Source organism: Acinonyx jubatus, chromosome F2, assembly GCF_027475565.1.
Source record: "Acinonyx jubatus isolate Ajub_Pintada_27869175 chromosome F2, VMU_Ajub_asm_v1.0, whole genome shotgun sequence".
Taxonomy (NCBI): domain Eukaryota; kingdom Metazoa; phylum Chordata; class Mammalia; order Carnivora; family Felidae; genus Acinonyx; species Acinonyx jubatus.
The window spans coordinates 66,705,684-66,732,219 of record NC_069394.1 but is presented as its reverse complement, the minus strand read 5'-3'; the positions used below and the strand labels follow the sequence as shown (position 1 = coordinate 66,732,219).

General features: G+C 36.9%; 1 long non-coding RNA gene across 6 annotated transcripts in view; it reads right to left on the bottom strand.

Annotated features, from left to right (window-relative positions):
* The window catches only part of LOC113594681 (uncharacterized), a 140,147-nt gene that overhangs the window by 93,825 nt on the left and 19,786 nt on the right, over positions 1-26,536 (bottom strand). For all 6 annotated transcript variants that reach the window (XR_008292507.1, XR_008292510.1, XR_008292509.1 and 3 more), the window contains exon 2: positions 386-550. This is a non-coding gene — a long non-coding RNA (uncharacterized LOC113594681). The remainder of the gene's footprint in view (positions 1-385; positions 551-26,536) is intronic.

The window sequence follows — 26,536 nt, the reverse complement described above, 5'->3', positions numbered from 1 at the left end:
ATGATTCTCAGATTTTTCTACAATTAATTTGCTCATAAAGGGACATAATTCCAGCTAACACTTAGCACCTCCTAAAGTATATCACTACTAGAGTTCAAAACAGTGCTAGATGGCCACCTAAGTTTTAGAGATGTCTAGTTTATCAGAACTGAGCTGAAGAAATAAGCTGACCCTGCCAAATGATGCTTTCAAATGATAGAGGCATAACTTTGCAACTTTTTCCTTTGGTATTGGTTGAGTCCCCGCCTCCGTCACTTGAAAATGACAATTACTAAGAGACTATAGATCCAAATGATAAACACCCAGCACTGGGGAAGTAGCAAATCTCAAGTAGGGACCAACCCAGAAACCTTAGGACCATATATACATATATTGTATTTTTTACCTCAAAGAGAAGCACTATTTGTCCCTCAGTCTATGATTTGCAGCCTTGAAGCCTGTTTCCAAGTACTGCATCAGAATGATGTATTCAGGAAGTGATACACAACCGCCAATGGGGGTGGCATCTGTCTCATAGTAGTGTATGTCTCTTCCAGGCCATATCATTTATCTGAAACAGCAGATATGGAGATATGGATTAGAAAACATGTACTATTCTTTGAATGATTAGACTGCAGAGCCACTTGGAGATTAAAACGGCTATCTAAAATATGGATCAACCAATAATCTGGGAAGTTTTGCAAATGGAACTCTCTAGTGATCCTCAAAAATATCTTTGCTGTAAAGCAAGATTCTTTTCTACAAATTCAATGAGTAACTTTTCCAACAATGATCTTCTGGAAAATACAAGGGGATTTGAATGTTCTAAAGAAATGTTATTGATCAAAAGGATAAAACTTCTCTGTTTTATAGAGTAAGAAGTATTTTATGCCTTCCGAGCTTATAAAGACCACAAATTTATGTGTCCACATGGATAGTTTATAAGTGTACCTGTTTTAATATCTGTGAGATCACACACCAACATTAAAGGATAGCAATATAAGAATATGCCAGCTCTGTGTCTGGCCTTGTTCCTTGTAATAACTCATGACTTTCATGTGCCATTACCCATTAGCAATTCCTTCTTCAGTTCATCCTACATATCTCATCTATATTGGAAACACAGTGATAATTTCATGTTCAAAAGAGGTAGGAGGCCTAACCATCATGCAAGGTTTCAAAACCATTTTTCAAAAAAACAGGGATATGACACATATGAGGCACCCCAAAGAACAGTTTCTTTTGGTGAACACAATGTGTTCAAGATTTTTATAGCCCAAGTAACCAGAAAACAAAAAAATAAATAATTCCAAAGAAAAGACAGATTAAAAAAGTAAACTTACCATCCCTCACCATATTTATTCTAGTAGGGAACCAAAGCTCGACATAAGTTGTCATCTTCCTCCATAAAACCCTGCCTTAGGAAAGTTAATTACAAGATCCCACTGAGTCTGACATGTAGTGGGATAAAGAAAACACTTTGGTTCTGGAGAATAACAGTACAGTACACAGTGTTCACAAACAGAATGAATAATTGAAATCCAGAGCTTTTATGCTTCAATGAAAAAAAAAACAATATTTCATGGCACATAAATTTATTCAGCTTATTTGCATTAAGGTTGAATGATCAAAGCACTGTCCACAGGAAAATAGTGATGGTACCTTGATTTAAGTGTGATAAGCATTCATAAATATTCTTAGGAAGCAAGATGTACCTACATTTAATCAGCACTTATTAAAATTTTATTCCCTATAGTTATTCAACAGGATCTGTGGTATAAAAACATAATTACAAAAATCAGATTTGAGCTCATTTGACAACAGAAGGGTTTTATGGTGACCTATCTCCAAATGTTCCTATTTGTAATTAAATGCAGCGATCAGCAGTAAGGATTTTGAAGCTGTTTTAGTAGTTCCGCTATTCTGCTTAACATGTGGCACCCGTAATAATTAAAATGATACTAACACATGCACAATTTTATGGCCCTTATGGTGCAACCCATTATGCCAAATAAGGGCCTCTGTTTTCACAGCATACTGCACATGGTCTCATTACACCCACTTTTCTTTTCCTGTCTTCACACTAACAACTGTTAAAGTGAATCAACACACGAAACGTACTATAACAGCTTAGTGTTTATGATATGTGTGCTGTTAGTCAGTGAACAGGAAAATCTAAACATTTACTGTTTATGTAAAGAATAGCGTTAGTGTTAGCGAATTGCTCGGGTCTGCTTACTTTATTATCTAGATCACAAACGTAATGATGGGTTTCAATGGCATCTATATTTTTGCTTTGTTTTGTTTTTCAATGCAGATGTCTATAAAAACCAGAACAATTTAGCATTTACATATCTTAGAATATTTCTTCTCAACCATAAGATAATTTAGGGATCACTCAAAAAAAGATAAATAAGTCAGTATGTCATTCCCTTAAAAAAAAAAAAAAAGGAAAAAGAAGAAGAAGAAGAAGAGTGAAATATTCAAAGGTATTTGGAGATGATTTCCCGACAACATTCTGAGGCTGGATCTGGTTTACCTAAGGTGTTAAAAAGCTATAAACCATTTTTATGTGGTTCCACACTAAAATTTACAAGAAACTGGGAATTTGAGATCAGTGCCATTTTATCATGAATAATTTTGTAATTAAGAAGCTCCTCAAAGACCTCCTACACTCATTTTACAGTCATCAGTTCCGAATGGCGTTCAGTCTTTTTGTTCTGGGACACAGTCCAAAGTAGGTCCCATCGGCAGAACACCAACGGATTGGGCAAAATCTCATGTCTGCATTTTACACTGCCATTTTTCTGAACATTAGTCGAAACTTCAGATAAAGAATAACAATCTTTCTCCATTTTTTTCTTTTTAAGTCAAACTCAATTCTGTCCATTTAGGAATTTTGCCGTATTGGCGATAAACGCATGTAAGCTGAGCTGAGTAGGCCTTGAATGCTAACGGCTTAATAGCTCAATTGATTGCAAAGATACAAAAGAAAAATGCTCACAGATTGCAGCCTTCACATGGTTTGGCTGCGAGATCTCATCAACAGTGTGACGTCGACCAGTAGAGAACCATGTGGATGCTGTATGAGGACCATGCGCTCGTTACAGAACTGTGAAAATTTGTGGGACCGCAAAATGAAAATTATCAGCCAGGAAAAAAAAAAAAACAGCAAGATGAGAAGTGGTGGGGGAAAGCAGCTTGAGAAAGACCTAACACATTCTTCTATACAAGCTCCTTAGTAGAAAGACTAAGAACATTTAATGTTATGTAAATACCACTGTAGGTCCAACAAATCTGTCAGAGCCCTAGCAACCCCAAGCTCGGAGTGTGCCACTCAGACACCACATGGGGAAGATTTCATCCCTGTCACGGTGCATTCTCCAACCCTACTACTTGCAAAAACAGAAACACACCCTGTTTCAACAATTAAAGAAGGCATAAAGCTTTCTATCTGAACTTGAAGGAAGTTGCATTTCACAAGCCCTATTCTTTGATTAAAATAAGCATTTGTGATCAGCATTAGTGTTTACTACCCTATGATCAAAAACAAATAACCCACTTTGTTTGTTTCTTACTGCAAATGAATTAAATTAGAAGCCATTAGGAGGACTTGCTGTTTATATCCTTGTTTCGGCAGTGGTAGTATTTGAAGTTTCCTGCGGTAAGTTCATTACTCGTATTTTGTCCAGAATTAGTGAAGCGTGCTGAAAATTGCTAATGACAGATGTTTCTCCACTCTGTCACACTTCTTGTATCATTTGATTTGGAAAGCAACATACGGTGTTCTGCTCTATCAGTATGTCACAGACTGTCTGTAAACAGCTGGTCATAACTCAGTTCAGTGAAAACCATTACTTTCCAATGAAGGGCTGGACACCCTCCAAATTGCATTTTGGCATGGCCTCGGCTGCATAATGCACAAAGTTCCTCTGTTCAGAGGTTACCTAAGGAAGAGTTCTTACTTTCCCCGTTTGTTTTTATGTTTCAGAAAATCAAAGTGTTTTCTCAGCAATAGACAGAAATCAAGAGAATATGAAAAAATATATAATGATTATATGAAGCACTCAAAAAAATCTGTGAATGGTACATTGCAAAAGACAACAAAAGTGTATCTTATCAGTTCTAGGTATGTCTCCAATTAAAGGGAGCACGAATTATCAGGGTCAAGGTCCACAAGATGACATATTTAAAAGTCCTCTATAGAATAGTCGGTGGTATTTGAACACAACCATGTGGCTCTTTCATGATATCTAGTCACAATGAGAAGTACTAAAATCATCCCTCTGTCATTTATACAGTGGTAAAATTCAGAGAAATTGTTCCTGCTTTTTTTTTCCCTGAAACTCATCAAGACGAAACCAAATATAAAAATCATGTAAGTACAGGGCCACACATCCTACTTTTTAACATGATATTCTAAAACATCTAATGCCAACTTATCTGAATAGTCAGTATATATTGAACACCAAGATCATTAGCAGCACCTTTCAGAAAGTATGGAATTTTGTCTCCCCATGGAAATAAAATCTCTCATTGAAAGCCTCTGGATAGAGCAGAAAGATAAATAGAGATATTGAATACCTTTAAAGCCACTTGGCACTTCCAGATTCATGGAGGCTTCCTGATATACATGAAGGATCTAAACACAATGAATTGAGTCCATTTGAGGGACTGGATGATAAAGGAACATGCGCATCTCAGCTCAGCACTCATTCAATCATATATCCATCAACAAAATTCAAGTACTTACACATGCCAGATAATTGCTGGAGATACTCTTAGGGGACTCTTCTCTATGCATGAGGGCAAAGGCTAATCCACACTGAACTCTAAAAGTATGCTTTTTCCACCTGGGATACCACACTTCCTTGTAGATCAGGCTTCCATATCACCTCTCTGAAGCCTTCTCTGACTCCCCCAGGCAAAAGGGGCCACATGTGGATCTTCTCCACACATTTCTGGTAACTCTACTATAGTTTTACACATAAGGTAAAACTGGAGCCCATGAGAGAAAGCAATTCATCCTGTGAGAGAGTCAGGGGACACCTCAGATTAGGTGACATTTTGTCTGGGTCTTGCAGAATGACTCACATGTGCAAAATAAACATTTTAGAACATTCCTATTAAGAGATACACACACACACACACACACACACACGAGACAGAGAGAGAGGTGTCCTTAACTAGTAAAAAACAAAAAGCAACACTTTTTGAAGATCAATTGCCACAAGGGTAGAAGACAAATTCATGAGAAAATTCCAAGAAATAAAAAGTATATGCACCGTGATGAATCTCTTTAAAACAAGATATTTTACCTGGATTTATTTTTCTCTCTTCTAGGCCAGAGGTTTATTAGGTATCCTTTTCTCTCATGGATAAAATCAATATATCCTGTCCATGAAAGGATGAAGGATTCAACAATTGGCCAATCTTAAGTGAAAACACATGTACTTGAAGAGTCATATCACTTAAAAAATAAAAATGTAAAAAAAAAAGTCATATCACTAATTAGACCACTGAATACAATTGGTTTCCCAAAGCATTAGTATTGCAAAGTAATAAGTAAAGGGTATTTCCATATGGTTCTTAACATGAAACCATTCCTGAAAAGTACTTTACATTAGTCTTGCTTATATTAAAAAAAGAAAAAAGGGGGGGGGAAGCTGCCTTACTGTGGGATGTGGCATTCCTTTTGAATAACAGGCTCTTCACAGTTGTTATATTGTAAGTTTCCTGGCTTAGCTTTACCTGCCCAAGTGAACTAGGCTGCACCATTAAAAAGTTTTATCATCTGTAAACACAGTAGCAGGAGTTAAAAATGGCATTTCCCCCTGCCAGTAGCAAAGGGCTTATTACCTTATTAAGGAATATAACCAGCTAAGAAAACCTGATTGATTCCTTTAGCTGCTCAAAGCTGATGAAAGAAAATAAAAGGGAGAAATGTTTTCATTGTTATCCTTTTTCCTAACCCTCTCTGCTCTCTTTTTTTCTTCGAATATTTCCCTCTATTTATGGTGAATCCCCCCACCCCCACCCTATAGAGCAACTCACTCCTTTGCCTCTGCTAACGTACTTAGTGAAGGGCTATTGCTTTCTTATCACAGAGAAATACTCTCACATACCATTAAAAGTAAGTGCCTGGTCGTTTTTTCAAAAGATGGCACAGGAATCTCTGTAGACTGTTTATGCCAGGTGGCAATAACACAAAAATTAGGACTTTTGCATGAATATTACAAAGTGATTTGTCTTCTTTTTTATCATTGGATTTGTTTTGTTATTTCAATGATGGCCTTTTATTCTTCTTTTTTAACTTCCATTGATGGTCTTTTTTTTCTTCACTGTAAGTAGTGCTACTTCTAAATATGAGCTATGGCTCCTAGAGCAGATGGGTGAGAAGAGAAATAATTTCCACCCTATAACTTGTTAGAAGAGCTCAGTGCCTTGCCAGTTGGCCAGGAGTTTCAGTACTCAAATACAAAATACACAGATTCTCAAAGGTTGGTCCTCTATGTGGTTTTTATTTGAGTCTCTTGAAATCCGTATAGGGCCAAAAAATTATTCATTGAATTTTTGACTAATGAAAGTTGCAAGTTATGGCCAACATCCTATTGGTGGTCCCCTGTTGTCCTTCTGATCAAAACCTTGGCCAGAAAAAAAAATGCTAACATTTCTGTCCAATATATCTGAAGAAATCAAGGCCACCAGTGGACATTTTGCCTTAATGAACATATTTTTTTTAACCATTTCAGAAAAGAAATGCTTTGTAACAATACACAACTAGAGCTTTACAAGAAATAGTAGTAGCAAGGATGAGGAGGCATAAAAAATTATTTAGTGTGAAATATGTAAAATTTGTAGTGGCATACTGGCACCTCCCAGTTTGTGGATCAGAAGATAAACCAACACAGATTATCCCTGATGGGACAACTTAATTTGATTGCATTTTATCCAATTCCATTGAACCAATATTTATTGAGTGTCTACTAAGTACAAAACTGTTTGCAAGGCATTAAAAGAAATTAAAGATTAGTATATTCTCATGTGTGGAAGAGTATTCCTAAGGAGGCTAATGGAAATACTTGAATAAATTATTTAAATTGTTACTCAAATTATTCAAATAAATAATTAGAATACAAGGCAGTACTATAGAAGTGCTGTGTGTGTGTGTGTGTGTGTGTGTGTGTGCGCATGTATATAAAATCTTTAAAAAAGTGTTAGTATATTTTATAAGTTCCAATTTAGGTAGCTATATCCCCATTTTCCACCAAAACAATACAAATACCCTAAGTCCCTGCAATTAAATTGCAAATAGCTTTTGATTATTTAGGGCCTGATTAATAGAGTGCCTATATAATTTATCATCCAAACAAGGACACTTTGAGAGTGAAAAGTGATGCTATTAATAATTATGCCAAGTCAGTAGGAATAAACTAGGATTATCCCAGACAAATAGAGACATATCACCCTATTGATTACCTAATTTTAGTGTGACCAAGACTATACTGTTCTACTTTTTCTGCTTCTTCCTGCTACCTGCCTTTAGTATTCCACAAAAGTTTAGCCAGGAGTAAATTACAATATTGGAAAATCTTATATATTCATAAAATTTTTAAATATTTAAAAATAATTTTTAAATATTTTATATTATTTGGAAGTATTTAAAAATTGTTATATTTCTACAAATAAATGTTTTTAAAACATTGAAGTATATATGGTAAGATAAGGAGAAAAAGTAGTAGTGAAATAATTCTTTTGTAAATGCCTTTAATTCAATTTCCCCCACTTAGGAGTTATGATAAACTCATCCAGAATGTCCCTTCCTATTTCTCCTTTTCTCATTCCCACTTCTCCTTTTAGTTTTTTCCTCCAATTCTAACATAAAAGATTATTGGCTGAGATAGGACATAAGCCATGCATGCAAGATTACAAGGGCATGGCAAAGGTTTGTGGCAGAGAGGTGCCTGGGTGGCTCAGTTAAGCATCCAACCCTTAATCTTGGCTCAGGTCTTGATCTCAGGTTCTTGAGTTCAAGGCCCGCATTGGGCCCTCACTGGGCATGAAGCCTACTAAAAAAAAAGGAGGGGGGAGAAAGAAAGAAAAATGGTGTGTGGCAGAGGGAGCAGTCCAGTGTTTTTGTGCCCAATCTGAAATCCAGGTTTAAATGGCAAAAATATACGCAACAAGGTAAGTCAAACTGAAAAAAGACACAAGATCAGTTCCTTAGGAAACACTTAAGGAGAGCTTTTAAACTGTACCTATAATGAGAAGGAACTATTCTGTCAAAAACAGAAAAAGCAGAAGGGCAGAGCTCTAGGGAGGCAACAAGTCATGGGGGAAGTGGGGAGCATATATGGAACATGGATGGCAAACTCAAGTGCCTACAGAAATGGGCAAGTGATCCAGGCACAAGATGGTCAGGAACACATTATGGAATGGTATGGACTGTGGCAAATTGTGGAGTTATGGTCTAACAGTGGCAATAGCTACTCAGCAACAGCCAATTATTATGTGAAACTGCGGATCCAGTGTAGCCAATTCTGCCAACTTTCAAGAAAAACTAGAAAACCAAAATTTAAAAAAAAAACTTTTTATTTAATGTGGCAATGAAATCAAATGGAAGCTCTGTGAAGCACACCTGGTCCTCAAGCCTGCCACTCTGGGACTTCTGCAAGAACATCTTTTACTGGCACATGGCTGCAGAAAAACAGGACTTTCCCTCCCATATACAGGCATATTTGCTTTTGTCCTTTCACAAAGGAAATCTTTTAAGAAGAATGTTTGTGTGGATGTGATATACAGGCTTTGGAATATTGTAAGTATTTGAAATGCATGTTCACTATGTATTTTTTTAAATGTATTCTATCATTTAAATGTGAAAAACTGTCATATGGACAATTAAAATCAAGTTGAATAGTACTTAAATGTGAAGTTCCCTTCAAGGAGTCAACAGTTCTATGAATCTTAGTCCACTTTACTTTCTGTTAACAAAGTCCATTTCTATTCGTTCGTTCATTCATTCATTCATTCAACAAACATTTATGGCACATACATCCTAGATACTTGGCTCTATTTGAGGTGTTATGCATACAACAAAGCACACAAAATTCCCTGCCTTCATAAAACTTACATTCTAGTGGGGAAGAGAAACAATAATTAAGCTTAAAAAGCAAATTATACCACATATATAGGGAAGGAATATAGTTTTCACTGGACTGTAGGTGGGATTCAGGTTCAGAAGTTTCTGTTCAAGTGTCTAAAACTAAAATATGATCTGGCTGGTGTTTTGACACATTTTTAAATGTTAAAACATTAAAATAATATTGTATCACAATCTCCAATATTCTTTAGGAAGTGACATAAAATGTTTAGAGCACTGGAAGATAAATAAGGAAGTGAATTATTAAATAAATGATTTAGGAATAAGAGTAGAAAGACTACAATCATGATATTACTATCGTTGTTATATTACAATACATCATTCAATCATTTTCTAAAGTTGATAAAAATATTGCTTAAGTTCAATCAGTACAGAAAAGTATCAAGAAAAAAAAATCATCCAGAAATAGGTATCGTTAGTATTCTACGAATTTCATCTCTGTTTATATAGAAGGATGGATGGATAGATGGATGCTTGGATGGATGGATGGATGGATGGAAGGAAATACTGGATTTTAATAAGTCTGATCCAACTACACATACATAGTGATATAGATATGTCTGGGGTTAAAATCTTGCCTCTGCCACTTTCTAGTGAGTTTATGTGACTTAACCACACTGAGTCTCAGTTTCCTCAATTGATAATGAAGAAACTACTTACTCATAGTATTTTTATGGGTATTAAAGAAAGTAATCAATACATAACACTTAGGACAGTGTCGAACTTACTAAATGCTCAATAAATGGTAGCTGCTTTTATTATCTGCTTCATTAGCTCGTTAATGATACTGGGTTGATCCTAAAACTATTAAGTCTGCTATTTCCCTTTCCTTCTCATTCTGTGTTTCATCATCATCTTTGAGCTATTTATTTTCTAATTAGGTTGTTTTAAAGTAGGAAATGCTCATGAAGAATTATTTTTAGTTCCTTGCCAGATTGCATTCAGTGATCATTTCTTCCCTCCTCTCCCTCCTCCTCTTTGGAGAACTCTTGCCCTAGCTGCCTTGCTATCCCTTTTCATGTGGCCCATGCTTAGGTCCTCATTTCTGTTTTCTATTTTCTCTGCTATGGCATGAATGATTTCCCTTTGATATGTCTTCTGTATCATCTGTGTTCTGTTCTTTTTCCTCGCACTAGGATTGGAATGCTGAGTGTTCAGTGTTCTGTGCATCCTTTCATAGCCCAAGCAAGGTATGGAGGGAAGAGGAGGGAGGAACAGAGGCTCTGTGCAGACCTGGCTGGGGCACTTGCTCTCTGCTCTTCCTTCTTAGATTTCAGGAAATGATCTGCTGTACTTGGGCTCACTCTACCTATACGGACTGGAGAGAAGGAAGAATCTCATTCCTGCAGGGATGCTCTCTTACTTCAGATTATCTCCCCATTCAGTATGGAGTCTGGGGGTTTTCACCACCATCTGATTCTGGCCCCATTTTTCATCCCTCATTTTTCCAGGCTTTACCCACAGCCATTTCTCTTAATGCTTCTTCCTCCCCAGAGAATGTCAGCTCAGTTAGCACTATTGCTGTAAAATTCTAAATTATGCCTTAACTGATCAAGGGTACCCTTGTTTGCTTTTCTAACAAACAGTGCCATCTTCTGCAAAGAACATTCATGCAAGAAAAAGGATTATTTGTCTCACTTGTCAGTGACAGAAAAACAAACTTAGAAACCAAATGCCCAATAATAGGGAATAGTTAACAATGAAAGGAACATCCTCTCAATAGAATATAAGGAACTATTAAGAATTATATTGACAACAAAACCTTTAACAATGTGATGTCAATTTTGTAAAATTTATTTATACATTTACTTATTTATTGACAGTGTGGAAAAATATATTAAAATATTTAGATTGTGGGATGATGGGACATTTTTGTCTCTTCCATGTTTTATATAATTTTCAAAATTCCTAGATCATATTACTTAGAAAATCAGTAAGAAGGATCCATAAAACATTATTTAAAGAAAAAAAGTAATTTTGTCCAGTGTGGCATTTTCAAACACAAATTAAGACAGAAATATATAACTAGAAAAGAAGCACCCTCTCACACCAAGCCTGAATCTCATTTATTTTTCTTACAACACATACACTTAAACATTCACTTGTTACTAACCTAGGCATCATAACCCACCGAATATGAATAAGAAAAGCCCTTTGTATGACAAAAGTTTCAACTCTGTGAAACCGATGATGACTTTTAGTAAGAACTAACAGATCTCTGCCAATATAACCTCCTCTCCATTTGTCATGCAGCTAGCTATTTGTGCTTTCAGAGGACTGTTTTTACCCTGAGGGCCAATTCCATTTAAAAAAAGAAGGAGAAGAAAATATGCAGATGAATTTTATGATTTTCCTGCCTTTTTCTACCTCCTGAAAATCAAGTCATGCAATGCCAAGGCTCTACCTTTTAGGGGTAGACATAGATTGCCCCCACACATATGAAATATCTCAGACTCTGCCCAGTCATGAAGAAAGCTCCTGCTTGTCCAAAGAAAGGCATGAAATCAGGAGTTGACAGAGATTCTCATTCAGGAAAGAATTGTCACCATTTTTGCTGTGCTCCGGCCAGAACAACATATGGCAGCCCAGCTGACAAATATAATCTTTTCCTCTTTTTTTCCCATTCCACATGCACATTTCATTTGTGGAATATTAAAACTTCACACAAAGTGCCTGTTAACCCCTTGGCACCACAGCATCCCTCGTCTGGGATGTGCTATTTCCCAGAATCCTCCCATCCAGCTGTGAGAGGGTTAAGGCCAATAGAAAGAGAACGTGTGGTCAGAGGCCTTCTGACTTCCCTGCTTACAACAGGAAGGGATGGCTCTCAGCATTTGCAGGCGGGGTTGTCTTTATGTTAGGAAATTTAGAGCTTCCTGGCTTCAATATAAACTGCCTCATTGCCCTGCATCCCAGATTTCCATTTCCCAAACCAAGGTATTTTCAGACACAGCTGTGCTTGCATCTTGCTGTCCATGGGGGGCCCCAGGCAGGCCCACTGTCCATTCCATGAGCACACTGCTGGCCAAGGTCCTAAAGGAAGAAAGCCTGCACATGGGATTTAAATAGAAAAAAGTGACTTTGTTCACTTCACTGCCTCCCCAGATACAAGCACTGGGTTCAGGTTTAGATATCTTTGTTGACAGAGGCAGGGTAAGAGGGCTGTTCACACTCACTCATTACGCTGCAGAACTCCCCAGGCAGCATAAACACACTTCCAACAAAACGTTTCTATGTATGTGTCAATGTATGATTTCTCTGTCCACTCACATCTTTATATTTTGTTTTCCTTCTTTTTATTATTTTATTTCATTATCTTTTAAATTTACATCCAAATTAGTTAGCATATAGTGCAACAATGATTTACTCACTTAGCCCATTCCTCCTCCCACAATCCCTCCAGTAACCCTCTGTTTGTTCTCCATATTTAAGAGTCTCTTCTGTTTTGTCCCCCTCCTGTCTTTATATTATTTTTGCTTCCCTTTCCTTGTGTTCGTCTGTTCTGTGTCTTAAAGTCTTCATATGAGTGAAGTCATATGACATTTGTCTTTCTCTGACTGACTAATTTCACTAGTTCTATCCACGTAGCTGCAAATGGCAAGATCTCATTCTTTTTGATTGCCGAGTAAGACTCCATTGTGTAGATATACCACATCTTCTTTATCCATTCATCCATCGATGGACATTTGGGCTCTTTCCATACTTTGGCTATTGTTGATAGTGCTGTTATAAACATGGGGGTGCATGTGTCCCTTCGAAACGGCACACCTGTATCCCTTGGATGAACACCTAATAGTGCAATTGCTGGGTCCTGGGTAGTTCTAGTTTTAATTTTTTGACGAACCTCCATACTGTTTTCCAGATTGGCTGCACCAGCTTGCATTCCCACCAACAATGCAAAAGAGATCCTCTTTCTCCGCATCCTCCCCAACATCTGTTGTTGCCTGAGTTGTTAATGTTAGCCATTCTGACAGGTGTGAGGTGGTATCTCATTGTGGTTTTGATTTGTATTTCCCTGATGATGAGTGATGTTGAGCATTTTTTTCATGTGTCGGTTGGTCATCTGGATGTCTTCTTTGGAGAAGTGTCTATTCATGTCTTTTGCCCATTTCTTCACTGGATTATTTGTTTTTGGGGTGTTGAACTTGATATGTTCTTTATAGATTTTGGATACTAACCCTTTATCTGATATGTCATTTGCAAATACCTTCTCCCATTCTGTTGGTTGCCTTTTAGTTTTGCTGATGGTTTCCTTCGCTGTGCAGAAGCTTTTATTTTGATGAGGTCTCAATAGTTCACTTTTGCTTTTGTTTGCCTTGCCTCCAGAGACGTGTTGAGTAAGAAGTTGCTGCGGCCAAGATCAAAGAGGTTTTTGCCTGCTTTCTCCTTGAGGATTTTGATGGCTTCCTGTCCTACATTGAGGTCTTTCATCCATTTTGAGTTTATTTTTGTGTATGGTGTAAGAAAGTGGTCCAGGTTCATTCTTCTGCATGTCTCTGTCCAGTTTTCCCAGCACCACTTGCTGAAGAGACTGTCTTTATTCCATTGGATACTCTTTCTTGCTTTGTCAAAGATTAGTTGGCCATACGTTTGTGGGTCCATTTCTGGGTTCTCTGTTCTGTTCCATTGATCTGAGTGTCTATTTTTGTGTCATATATTTTGTTTTTCACTTAGTAAAATTGCCTAGCATAAAATAAGGCACTCATCCATTTGTTAAAAAGTTTCAAATATACAAAAATGCAGAAAGTAATACATGACCTATATCCATGGATTCACCAATGAATCCATTATATTTGCATCAAATGACTCTCTCCTTTTTAAAAACTAAGATAAAATGTTTCAGGAACATCTGACCCCACTCCACTTCCCTCCTTGACAAGGTTAACAACTACTCTGAAACTGGTATGTATCATCCCGTTGCAAATGTGCTAATACAGATGCATGTATCAATAATACATGCATATGAGTAGTTTGTTTCTCCAGCATTTGCCATGAGTAGTATCATGGCATATATAATATTTACATATATTTTGCACTTAACATGTTTCTTTGTGCAATTTATTCATGCTAATACCTGCAAATCTAGGTCACAATTTTAATTGCTCTATATTTTCCCATAATTTCAATAAACAATACTTTATACATTCCCCTAATAAGAGACAGATTATTCCATGTGTTTGCTATTACCCACAATCCTACTTTGGCCATCCTCAATCACATCTCTTACAGACGGATGCCATATATTCTCTAGGGTAGACACCAGGAGATAGAACTACTGAGTCGTAAACTCAGCTTCTTCAGTTTTACTAGATTGACAAATTATTTTCCAAAGCAGTTATATCAGTTCTTGTTTTCATCATAAACTATAAAGTTCCTGTTTCTCCACATTCTTGCCAAAGTTTGGTGCTATCAAGCTTCTTTGTTCTTGCCAAACTGGTATGTAGATAGTAGCCTGTTGTTGAATTAGTTTTTAGCTCCCTTCTTTTTAGTGGGGCAAAGCAGCTCTTCTTATACTTATTGGACATTTGTTTTATCTTCTTTGTAAATTGTCTTTGTTTATTTTTCTTTCAGACTGTTTGCCTTTTTCTTAAGGATTTGTAGAAGTTGTTTATAAATAAAATCATTATCATCATTTTCTCTAAGCCAGTCAATAGCTTATCTTTTTACTTCATTTTTGTATCATTTCTGCTATATGTAAAGTTTATTATTATTATTATTATTATTGAATAATAATAGTCAAATTCACCCATGCCTTATACTTCAAACTTCTTTTGCCTTATTTAGGAAATTTTTTCCCTACCACAATGCTAAAAAAATATACTATCCTATTTCTTATACAGTCGGCTTGGCTATAGTATTTGTTTTGAATATGCAAATTTGTTCCAAGACAATTGGTATAATTAGAAAAAATATGAGCATAACACAAAACTCCAATTTGCTTATGGCAATTTTGTCAGCAAAAACACTAGGTGAATGCAGAGAAAGACATGCAGTTAAATCAAGCTGTGTTGGAATACACATAATATACACACACGCGTACCTCAAACATCTACCAGCTACCTCAGTTCACAGGTATGCTACATGCCACACCTATCCATGCTTGGTGTTACAACTTTCCATGAAATTTCAGATAACCTACTTCACAATAACTCATCAGTGGAACTCTTCTGATGTCCATTTCACAAGCAACCTATCCATTTCAAGGTAAAGTTCCACATTTATTGTAGTATTTATGTATTTTGTAACTATTTGACACAGGAAAAACTATGCTTCCAGTTTTTTCCTTTTTTTTTTTTTTTTGTCAGTTTTTGAGTATTGCCTTTCCATCCCATTTCTCCCTAAGTCCTATACTTTTAATTGTGAGATTTTGCATTGTGGGGTGGTTTTTAGGAACACATATGTTGTGGTATAACAGAACTGATTTATGAGATCTGTAGTCTTGCACATTAAAGTCTTCAGTCCATCTGGAATTTCCTTTTATGAAAATTGTACTGTACTATTGAGATCCATTTTTTCCCATAAGGAAAACCACATAACTTCCATTTTAATTATTACATGTTTCTTTTACTTTTCTTGTCTCATTTCACTAGCTAGGACCTCCAGTAAAATTTTGAATTGAGACTAAGATTAATAATAACAGTGAATTTGAATGTTTCTCAAGCTTCATGATTTAAAATATTTGCTGTGGGTTTTGAGAATATGTTTTCTCAGGATAATGAAACCCTCTTTTATGCATGGTTTACTAAACAAGATTATCATGAACCATGGTTGAATTTTATCAGATACTCTTTCTGTATCTATTGAGATGATCATATGGTTTTCTCCTGTAACTTCTTAATATAGTGACTTAAAATAATGGATTTAATGTTAAACTATCCGTTTTCTTTTGATAAAATATTAACTATGAGATAGATATTTGTGATATATATATATACATATATGTTTGAGTGTGTGTATTACACATGTATTTTTTCCATAGTTTTATTTCAATATAGTTTAAAAAAATAAAATTCACTCATTTTAATTGTACAGGTTGAGGAGTTTGGAGATATGTATATAAGTCATGTGACCACCAATTTAATCAAAACATTCCAAATCCCCAAGTTTTTATCTTCTACAATGTTGCTACAAGGTGTCTAGCTCTGATTTTTTCTTAAATTTTATCCTACATGAAGTTCATTGAACTTCTTGGAACTATAAGTTAATGTTCTTGACAAAACTTGGGACATTTTCAGCCTTTATTTCATCATATGATTTTTCTACACAATTCTCTCTTCTCCTTCTGGATCTCTAATAACATGTGTTGGAATTATTAATATTGCTTCACAGTTCTTCCATATGCTTGTTTTTCTTTATATATATTTTTAAAGTTTTTAACGTTTATTTATTACTGAGAGACAGAGTGAGACTGAGCATGAGCATGGGAGGGGCAGAGAGAGGAGGAGACACAGAATCTGAAGCAGGCTCCAGGCTCTGAGCTGTCAGCACAGAGCCCAACGTGGGGCTTGAACCTACCAACTGCGAGATCATGACCTGAGCCGAAGTCAGACGCCCAACCAACTGAGCCACCCAGGCACCCCTTTCAGCAAATACATTTTTTTCTGTTTTTTGCATTGGATAATTTCTATTAAACTACCTTCAGTTTCACTGATTCTTTTCTGTGATATTTCAAATATGTTTTTAGTCCATTTGGTGTGTTTTTATTTCAGTTATTATAGTCTTCAGCTCTAAAATGTCCAATTGGTTCTTTTCAGTTTCTATTTTGCTTGTTGTAATTCCCTATTTATTCTCTTATTTTATCATGTTTTGTTTCAATTACTTGAATGTATTTCAATCTACATCTTTAAATGTAAGATTTGCTTTGAAGGTTTCATCTGCTAAATCCAATATCTGGACCCACTCAAAGCAAGTTTCTATTAACTATAATTTTTTCCCTTGAGTAAGGCTCATAATTTCCTATTTCTTTGGATGTCTAGTAAGTTGGTCAAACTTGAAAGTGTACATAATATACTGGAAGGACTATGGATTCTGTTTTGTTTTTCTGACAACTGGAAATTAAATTCCTGGATTCTAACTGAAGAATTTGTCCCTCTGTTGTATATAGTCATTGATGCTTTTGCTTAGGTTTTTCCCCCAGTTTCTAATTTTTAGCCTTGCCCCCTAGCCTCCCTTCTTGAGTAGTTTAGTGATCATCCAAGGATTTGGGAAGAGATATACTCAGCCTCAGCTTTGTGCTGGTAGGGAACTCAATTTGTAGAAGTCTAAACTTACACCCTCACCAAGAGCATTTTGTTTTTCGAAGATAGACCTCTATCTTTGTGTGCTTCTTCTCTGGGCTCTTGGGAAGTTTCTCATTTACATCCATAATTTAACAGTCAACTAGATATTTGGGAAGAGTTTTTTTTTTCTTTTTTAGGTCTTTGATCTATATTTGAGATATGTGTTAAATTCTAAGTTGACAGGAATTTTTACAGTATTTTGAAGGTGATATTCCATTGTTTTCTGCATTATACTGTTTCTAATTAGAAATCTACTCTCAGTTTAACTTTTTTTTTTTTTTTTGCTTTTAGAAAAATCTATCTTTTCTCTCTGGCTACTTTTATAATCTTCTCATTGTCTTTGGGGTTCTGCAGATTCACTATGATATATTTATGTGGTGGTATTTTTATTTATCTTGCTTGGAATATGTTGTGTTTCTTGAACTGCTATTTCAAGTCTATAATCAGTTCTCAAAAATTCTCAGCCATTGTCTTTTTGATAATTGCCTCTTTTGTTTTAGTCTCATTTTTGGAACTATTACTAACTATATGCTGATCTTTCTAATTCTATTCTCCATATTTTTGAAACTTTCTTTTACATTTGTATCTGTTTATCTTTCCAAACCATATTCTGGAAAACTAAATTAATTATTTGATTTCTATTTTAGATATGTCTTTTAGTTCACTAATTTTTTCTTCAATTTTCCTTAGTTATTCTAATAACTTATCCATTAATTAACTGATTAATTTTGTTTTTCTGGTAATTTGAATCATGCCAATCATGCTCCACCACACTACAGGCTCCAAGAAAGTGAAAGTCTCACAATTATATCTCCATTATGTAGCCAGAGCTACCCATTTGCAGATGCAAACTGACTAACAAACCAGCAATTGAATCTTAAACAAACTCATTTTCATTTATAGAAATGCTATTTGATTTTCTGTTTATTTATCATAGTATTTTATTCTTTTCTTATGTTCTTGATTCTTCTTTTATATCTTTAATAAATATGCAGTCACTATTAGATTATTCTATGAAGGCTCTAATCTTCCTGGTTTGTGTGTGTGTGTATGCATGTTTGTTGGCCGACTTTTGTTCAAGATGGCTTCTTTTCTTTTCTTTTTTTTTTTTTTTAATGTTTATTTTTGAAAGAGAGAGAGAGACAGAATGTGAGCAGGGGAGGGGCACAGTGAGAGAGGAAGACACAGAATCTGAAGCAGGCTCTAGGCTCTGAGCTATCAGCACAGAGCCTGATGTGGGGCTAAGAACTCGCAAACCATGAGATAGCAACCTGAGCTGAAATCAGACGCTTAACCGACTGAGCCACCCAGGCACCCCTGGCTTATTTTCTTATATGTCTTTCAATTTGAATTATGAGCTCATCCACTTCGAAATGTTATCTATGGAAATTCTGTGTGATATGGGTTGAGGAAATGTTCCTCAAGAGTTTAATGCTTGCTTCATCCTGGTACCAAATTTCATGTTGATTTTTTGGCTTCCTAAATAATGCCAATAGTATAACTATAAACTCCAACCCTTCATGAAGTCCAGTTTTGGGGTTTTAGGTTCTTATCAATTTATTATTATTACTATTACTATGACTATTTCTAGACTGAAAACTAGTTCTTTTGGTTTCCTGATTGCAAGCATAAAACTCTTCCATAAGGTAATGCTCCCTACTGGAAAAATTGGTTAAGCTGGAAAAATGTGTGCTTTATGACTTTGAGAAGTTGAAAGCACATGACACATTCTTCTGATTGTCATCTTTGTGGGCACTTACTGTTTCTACTGAAGTTCATTAGTGTGCTATATTAGCTTGTGCCTAGACATGAGGTACAGCAACGAAACAAACTTGTGAAAGAAACATTTCTAACATTCTAAACATTTCTTGGCTAAACCTCCCATTTATTTATAACTTGCATATATTTTCTAAGGTCTTGATATTATTCATTTTATAGATGTCTCAGCTGTTGAAATAGCTGAAGAAGTTACAAGATATTTGATGAAAAGGCTCATAAAATTTTGACATTGTGTGAAGCAAAGCCTTTGGTTTTAAAAAAAAAAGTCTTTGATTAAAAAAAAAGCTAGAATGGGAAAACAAGAAGATATGTCATGCCTTGTTCAAGGCCAGCCATATTCCATATTTTTCATAACTAACAATACAAATTTAGTTAAAAACTAGATCCAATTTCAGCAAACTGGGCAGTTTATTTATTTGAACATATTTGATCTCTACTGTTTATTAATTTCTTATATGAGAGAAAAAAAGGAAAAGGAAAATTTAGTTCAAAACCAATGATTATAGGGGCACCTGGGTATCTCAGTCAGTTAAGCATCCAACTCTTGATTTTGACTCAGGTTATGATCTCGTGCTTTCATGGGTTTGAGCCCTGGATCGGGCTCTGCAATGGCAGTGTGGAGCCTGCTTGGGATTCTCTCTCTCTCTGCCCCTGCCCAATTCACGCTGTCTCTGTCTCTCTCAAAAAATAAATAAACTTAAAGTATTTAAAAAAAAAAAACAACAATTATAATGATCACAAATCTGTTCAAGTACCTTGACTGCTGAATCAGTACTTCCCATCAGTATACTTATCAAGACTCTTGAGTAACAAAATCACTTTTGCTGGTACTTTTTACCCATTAAACATTTTGCAAGTGTTTGAATTCTGGGGTAATTGGGGCCTGTTGCACACAGAGAAGTCTATCAAGGAGCCAGTCCTGCATCACCCTCAACACATACCTATCACCACTCAGGGAATGTGTAGATCCACACACAGGATCACGAAACATCTCTGCCTTCTGCCTCCAACAGTCTTGGTTTAAACCTGTTGTCCCAGTATAATTATTAGTGTCCCCTTTCACACTCAAAATTATCCCAATTTGGACAGTAGTTTGTGTAGAAACCCACAAATCCCATCTTAGAAACTATGTTCTAACACAGTGCCTGGTGAGGAAAACTTAAAAGTTTTCTGGTAAGAAAGTTACCAATCAATGCTAGTCCTTCACAAAAGCAGAAAGTCACCTGGGAGCTGATCCTCTTTAACTTATCTGCACAGATGAATGGCCTCTCTTCTTTGAACACATATTGAATATGAAGTCACCCAAAACCTTGTAGGAAAAGCAAAATGGGACTCTGTAGCTTGTCAAAGACTGTCCCTCAGGCTACCCCTTTGTAGAGAGGGCTGGATACCAAGACAGCAGGTAAGTTCATATAAAGATCAAGGGGTATTTCAAGGGGAAAGAGATTAAAATTCTGACCTTTTCCTTTTTTAGACTCAATCACATTGTATTTGTCTGATGGGTTAGAATGTTTCTAGCTGACTTTGCCTGGCAAGAAAGGAAACCAAGGGCCCCAAAGAGGGACACTCCATACAGGGGCAAGTAGTCTAAATTGGGGGCCTAGAATCCAAGCCAAGTCCTATACTATAAGTGCAAAGGTAGATGCCATACAGCAGCATATTTGTATTTTGGGGATGATGACAAATCATGTAATACGCAAATTCAGACCTTTAACCTCAAAAGCCTAAAAGGGAAGTGGATAAGGATGGACTAAGCTGCATCAGCTTCTGGCTTTCAGCAGCCTGAAATCAAAAGCCATCTAGAACTGGAACACACCAAAGGACTGATATGAATTCTTAATTCTCTCCTTGCCCAGTATTTGGAAGTGCAAGTCACGTCGTAAGACTAAGTAAATGCCTAGAGGCCTTGGGTAATTTAGAGTCACAGAAAAGCACAAGAGGCAGAAAATGGACGCCCTGCTAGTATAAACAGATGAAAGGGATTTAATAATTAATTGGGAAAATAAAAGGGATATGACAGTACTCTTGCCAAGAAAAAAAGATATCACTCCAAACCAACATAGTTCATATATGACACAGTCAGAGCATTTTCTAATGTTTAAAGAATAGTCAGTTCATTCTGAGGAATGGAGGAAGCCTCTCATCCATGGTACCTGGAGCAGAAGGGACACTGCTCTAACCAGCATCTTTAACGCCTAGCTCTCCCTATCAAAGTCCATGAACAATGTGACTTAGAGGCAGCCATATGGACAGAGATAGGCATTTATAGAGACATTTTCAACTCTTGACAAGAAATCTGCTTGTGAAAGAAAATAAGCAAGCAAGGGCTAATTAGTAAGTGTAACACTGGCTCCTTAATTAAAATCTCCCTTTAGATTCAATCTATTCCATAGAATGACATTTAATAATACTGAGCTATAGTTATGAATGAGTTTCCCCAAATGTCTTCATCTTTGATTAAGATAAGCATTGCCCATAGAGAAACAACCTTCCCAAGTTAAGTCATCTATAAATGGAGCTTTAGCAAATCTTCTCTTTATTCTGGAGCTCTGGAGTCCCAGATATCCTGGGACTACTGCCTAACACAGGGTATTCTGAGTATACATTTTGCAAAATGCCACCAAGCAAGACTAGGTATCCAACACCATTGCCATACACTTTAACAGTGAGAATGTGCATACATGCACATATTGGCATGTATACATGCATATAAAGCAACAAAAACCATCCCTCCCCTTAGAGAGCTACAACAGGATGACAAAAAATAAGTCCTTATTGTACCTTCAAGATAAGACTGACATTTTCCCATGATATCTTCTGAAACCATGATGATCGATATGGCCTTGCTTCCACTAAAACATTTTGTTGAGGGTGGGTAACAGAGTAAAGGAAGAAAAGAAACAGTAACAAAGCTTTGGGTCAAAATGATTTCCTTTATCCGGAATTGGTTGCTTTTGAAAAATAACATTAATGCCCAGATATTTTTTCTATACCTCTATTGCACGTCATTTCCATTGTTGTTCCTGGTGAGCCACTTCCCTGAGGAACCATGGAATTTCTGGGACAACAGAGACAACTGTATTTGCTATTTGCAATATGTGTCCAAGGGTATTCTGCCTTCTGATTTCTGACACATTCAAGACTGGTCAGGCTTTATGCTTTTGGGCTAAAATCTGGCATCAAGGATGATTTTATTTTGCTGGGATTATAGTTAGTTGTGAATGTGTCTAGTTAATGAGATCTTTAGGATCAAAATCTATGTTTTATTAATTACTGCATCTCAAAATAAACATCTGTGGAACTCAAACTGGACCATTTTCACCATGATCTTCTAACTAGTCTTCAGTTACAAGTGACAGAAAACCTAACCCAAATGGTTTATGCAAAGAGGCAATTTATTGGTTCATAAAATTGATAAGTCTGGTAATAGGATTAGCTTCAAGCATGGCTGAACTCAGGAGCTCGAATGAGTCATCAGAACTTGATTTCTTAGTTTAGTTCTCTTTTCCTTTGTGTTTTGGGCGTTATTGTCTGGCAAATTCTAACCTTTTGAATGCAAGATGGCTCCTGAGTCTTTATATTCCTGCCTTCTCAAATTGAATTACAGCAAAATAGAGGAAGCCTGTTTTCTAGTGTCCCATGAAAAACCTTGAGACTTATTCTAATTGGATAAGTTTAGGACAAATGTTCACCCCTGAATTCTTCCAAATAGCCAGAGATGAGTACGTCCACTAGCTGGAGCCAGGACAACACTCTACACAGAGGTGTCAGGTTATGTGTCAGCAATATGGCACCATTTTCCCTCTTTTATGGTTTCCCCCACCACAGATTTGGAAGCTTCGGAGCTACATTGCCTGCAAGGCTCCAAGTTAGGTCCTGACAGCGAGAGAGAACTAGCCTGAGATTAAAAGCCAAAGGAAATACAAAAGCCATCATTTCTCCCAGGCAGCAACAGGTGGGTGTGTGGGCTTTGGCAGTGGGTGGTTGAGAGATTCTGATGGCTGCTTCCAGGCAGCTTCCTGCAAATCATTAAACTTTGACATGGCAACTAGCTGACATCATTGCCAGAACTTGTGTGATTGTGGCATTTTTTTATTTCCTGCCCACGAGTGACAGTTTTCCCTGACACTCACTCCCCCCTTCTTTCACTGGTTTCATAAACCTCTAATTCCTGTATTAAGTCCTTCCTGCTTGAAGTGCCTAGACTGGTTTCCAATTTCTGATACCTCTGTTCAGATGAGCTGAGAGTAGAGCGTTGGTACATCTGCAAACCAAATCCTGACTTGTAAATAGGTGGGAGAATGAGTGGCAAGGAAATGGAAATAAAAGTTCACTCCATTTCCCTTCAGTAGCATAATCCTGAGATTCTAGAAATCATAGGGATTGCTTTTACAAAACACCTCAGTCATATGGATTAAAAAACTATGGTAGTTTCCATTGTTTACCTAATTTGAAAGAGAGACCTCAGCCTGTTTTTCCTGGCCCCTCATAATCATGTCACACTTCTCTTTCTTACCCTAGCATTCACCATCCTTCCACATGTCCTACAGAAGAAAGTAAAGAGACTAGATGCTACTCTTGGAACATACCCTAAGTTTCCCTGCTTCCATGCCTTCCTTCCTATCATTCTTTCCTTCTAGCCTCTTGGTTTAAGATTTCCACAAACCCCGTATCTTCTTTTTACATGTCCCTCAAACCTCAAATTATCCTTTCAAATCCTCCTCCTTGTCTTTTTCTTCCTCTTCCCATTCTTCACCAGCAAGGTGAACATTTTAAAAGCACTTACCATGTGCCAGACAGTGTACTAGCTCTTCACATCCCATAAACTGAGTTAATCCCACGTGATAAGGGCTATTGTTAGCCCCAGCCTATAAGTTAGGAGCTTGAGGATTAGAGAGGTTGTATCCTTGCTGCAAAGTCTGATGACAAGTGGTAAGACTACTACTCAAATCTAGGTCCATAGCTCCTAGTCAGAGAAATTCCCATCTTCCCTGAAGGGCCGTGTAGAACTTATATTCTACCTTGAATATGAAAAAAATTAATGAGTCAGTTTATTTGCCAAGGTATTTTGCCCAAAGGGAGTGATGAGAGGCCCTCAAGCCGCAAGGCTCAATGCTCGGCCACCTGCCACTCTTACCTCGCTATCACTAAGCAGCTTTTGAGACTTTTCAGCCGGCTTTGTCTCTCCAAAGCACCCATCTCCTCTACACCCAGCCCTCTTCTCCCTCTATGTCCATTGTCCCAGCACCCAATAACACTTTCTTCAGATAACCTCACCTGTGCCTGACACATGAATTTTTTATGCCAAATGAATGGAATAGCAGTTTATTATTAACTATTTAACAGACTGCATATCTGAGCTAAATATTGTCAGGTCAATTTGCTGTTTTGATATTTGACCAAGGACTTCCTTTCAACATAGTTATCATGTCAGATGCTTGGCTGTAGCCTCCTTAGATCTAAAAATCCAAAGCAAGTTTTAAGAATAGATCAATAATACATTAAGTCTATCTATCAGCTTCACTCTTTTTTTTTTTAATTTAATTCCTTAAATTTACATCCAAGTTAGTTAGCATATAGTGCAACAATGATTTCAGGAGTAGATTCCTTAATGCCCCTTACCCATTTAATCCACCCCGCCCTCACAAACCCTCCAGTAACCCTCTGTTCTCCATATTTAAGAGTCTCTTCTGTTTTGTCTCCCTCCCTGTCTTTATATTATTTTTGTTTCCCTTCCCTTGTGTTCGTCTGTTCTGTGTCTTAAAGTCCTCATATGAGTGAAGTCATATGACATTTGTCTTTCTCTGACTGACTAATTTCGCTTAGCGTAATATCCTCGAGTTCCATCCACGTAGCTGCAAATGGCAAGATCTCATTCTTTTTGATTGCCGAGTAAGACTCCATTGTGTAGATATACCACATCTTCTTTATCCATTCATCCATCGATGGACATTTGGGCTCTTTCCATACTTTGGCTATTGTTGATAGTGCTGTTATAAACATGGGGTGCATGTGTCCCTTCGAAACGGCACACCTGTATCCCTTGGATGAACACCTAATAGTGCAATTGCTGGGTCCTGGGTAGTTCTAGTTTTAATTTTTTGACGAACCTCCATACTGTTTTCCAGATTGGCTGCACCAGCTTGCATTCCCACCAACAATGCAAAAGAGATCCTCTTTCTCCGCATCCTCCCCAACATCTGTTGTTGCCTGAGTTGTTAATGCTAGCCATTCTGACAGGTGTGAGGTGGTATCTCATTGTGGTTTTGATTTGTATTTCCCTGATGATGAGTGATGTTGAGCATTTTTTATGTGTCAGTTGGCCATCTGGATGTCTTCTTTGGAGAAGTGTCTATTCATGTCTTTTGCCCATTTCTTCACTAGATTATTTGTTTTTTGGTGTTGAGCTTGATATGTTCTTTATAGATTTTAGATACTAACCCTTTAACTGACACGTCATTTGCAAATACCTTCTCCCATTCTGTCGGTTGCCTTTTAGTTTTGCTGATGCTCAATAGTTCACTTTTGCTTTTGTTTGCCTTGCCTCCAGAGACGTGTTGAGTAAGAAGTTGCTGCGGCCAAGATCCAAGAGGTTTTGCCTACTTTCTCCTCGAGAATTTTGATGCTTTCCTGTCCTACATTTAGGTCTTTCATCCATTTGGAGTTTATTTTTGTGTATGGTGTAAGAAAGTGGTCCAGGTTCATTCTTCTGCATGTCTCTGTCCAGTTTTCCCAGCACCACTTGCTGAAGAGACTGTCTTTATTCCTTTGGATATTCTTTCCTGCTTTGTCAAAGATTAGTTGGCCATATGTTTGTGGGTCCATTTCTGGGTTCTCTATTCTGTTGCATTGATCTGAGTGTCTGTTTTTGTTTCATATCAGCTTCACTCTTGTACTGCAATTGATGCCTCGTGGCTTTAAAATGAAGGATATCGGGGCACCTGGGTGGCTAAGTTGGTTAAGCGTCCGACTTCAGCTCAGGTCATGATCTCACAGTTCATGGGTTTGAGCCCCATGTCAGGCTTCATGCTGACAGCTTGGAGCCTGGAGCTTGCTTCTAATTCTGTGTCTCCCTCTCTCACTCTCTGCCCCTTCCCTGCTTGCACTCTCTCGCTCTCTCTCAAAAATAAACAATCATTAAAAAAATAAAAAATAAAATAAAATGAATGATATCATTGAGTGTAGTTAATGCAATACAGTGTTATTCCTATAGAGTAGGACCACTAAAATCTATTTGACACTTCTGCCTGGCCCTGTGATTTCCCCATGAGAAGTGCATTTTCCAGCCTGCATTGGTAAATTAGAATCTGAGCAGAAGTGATGTGTGCAACACCTGTAT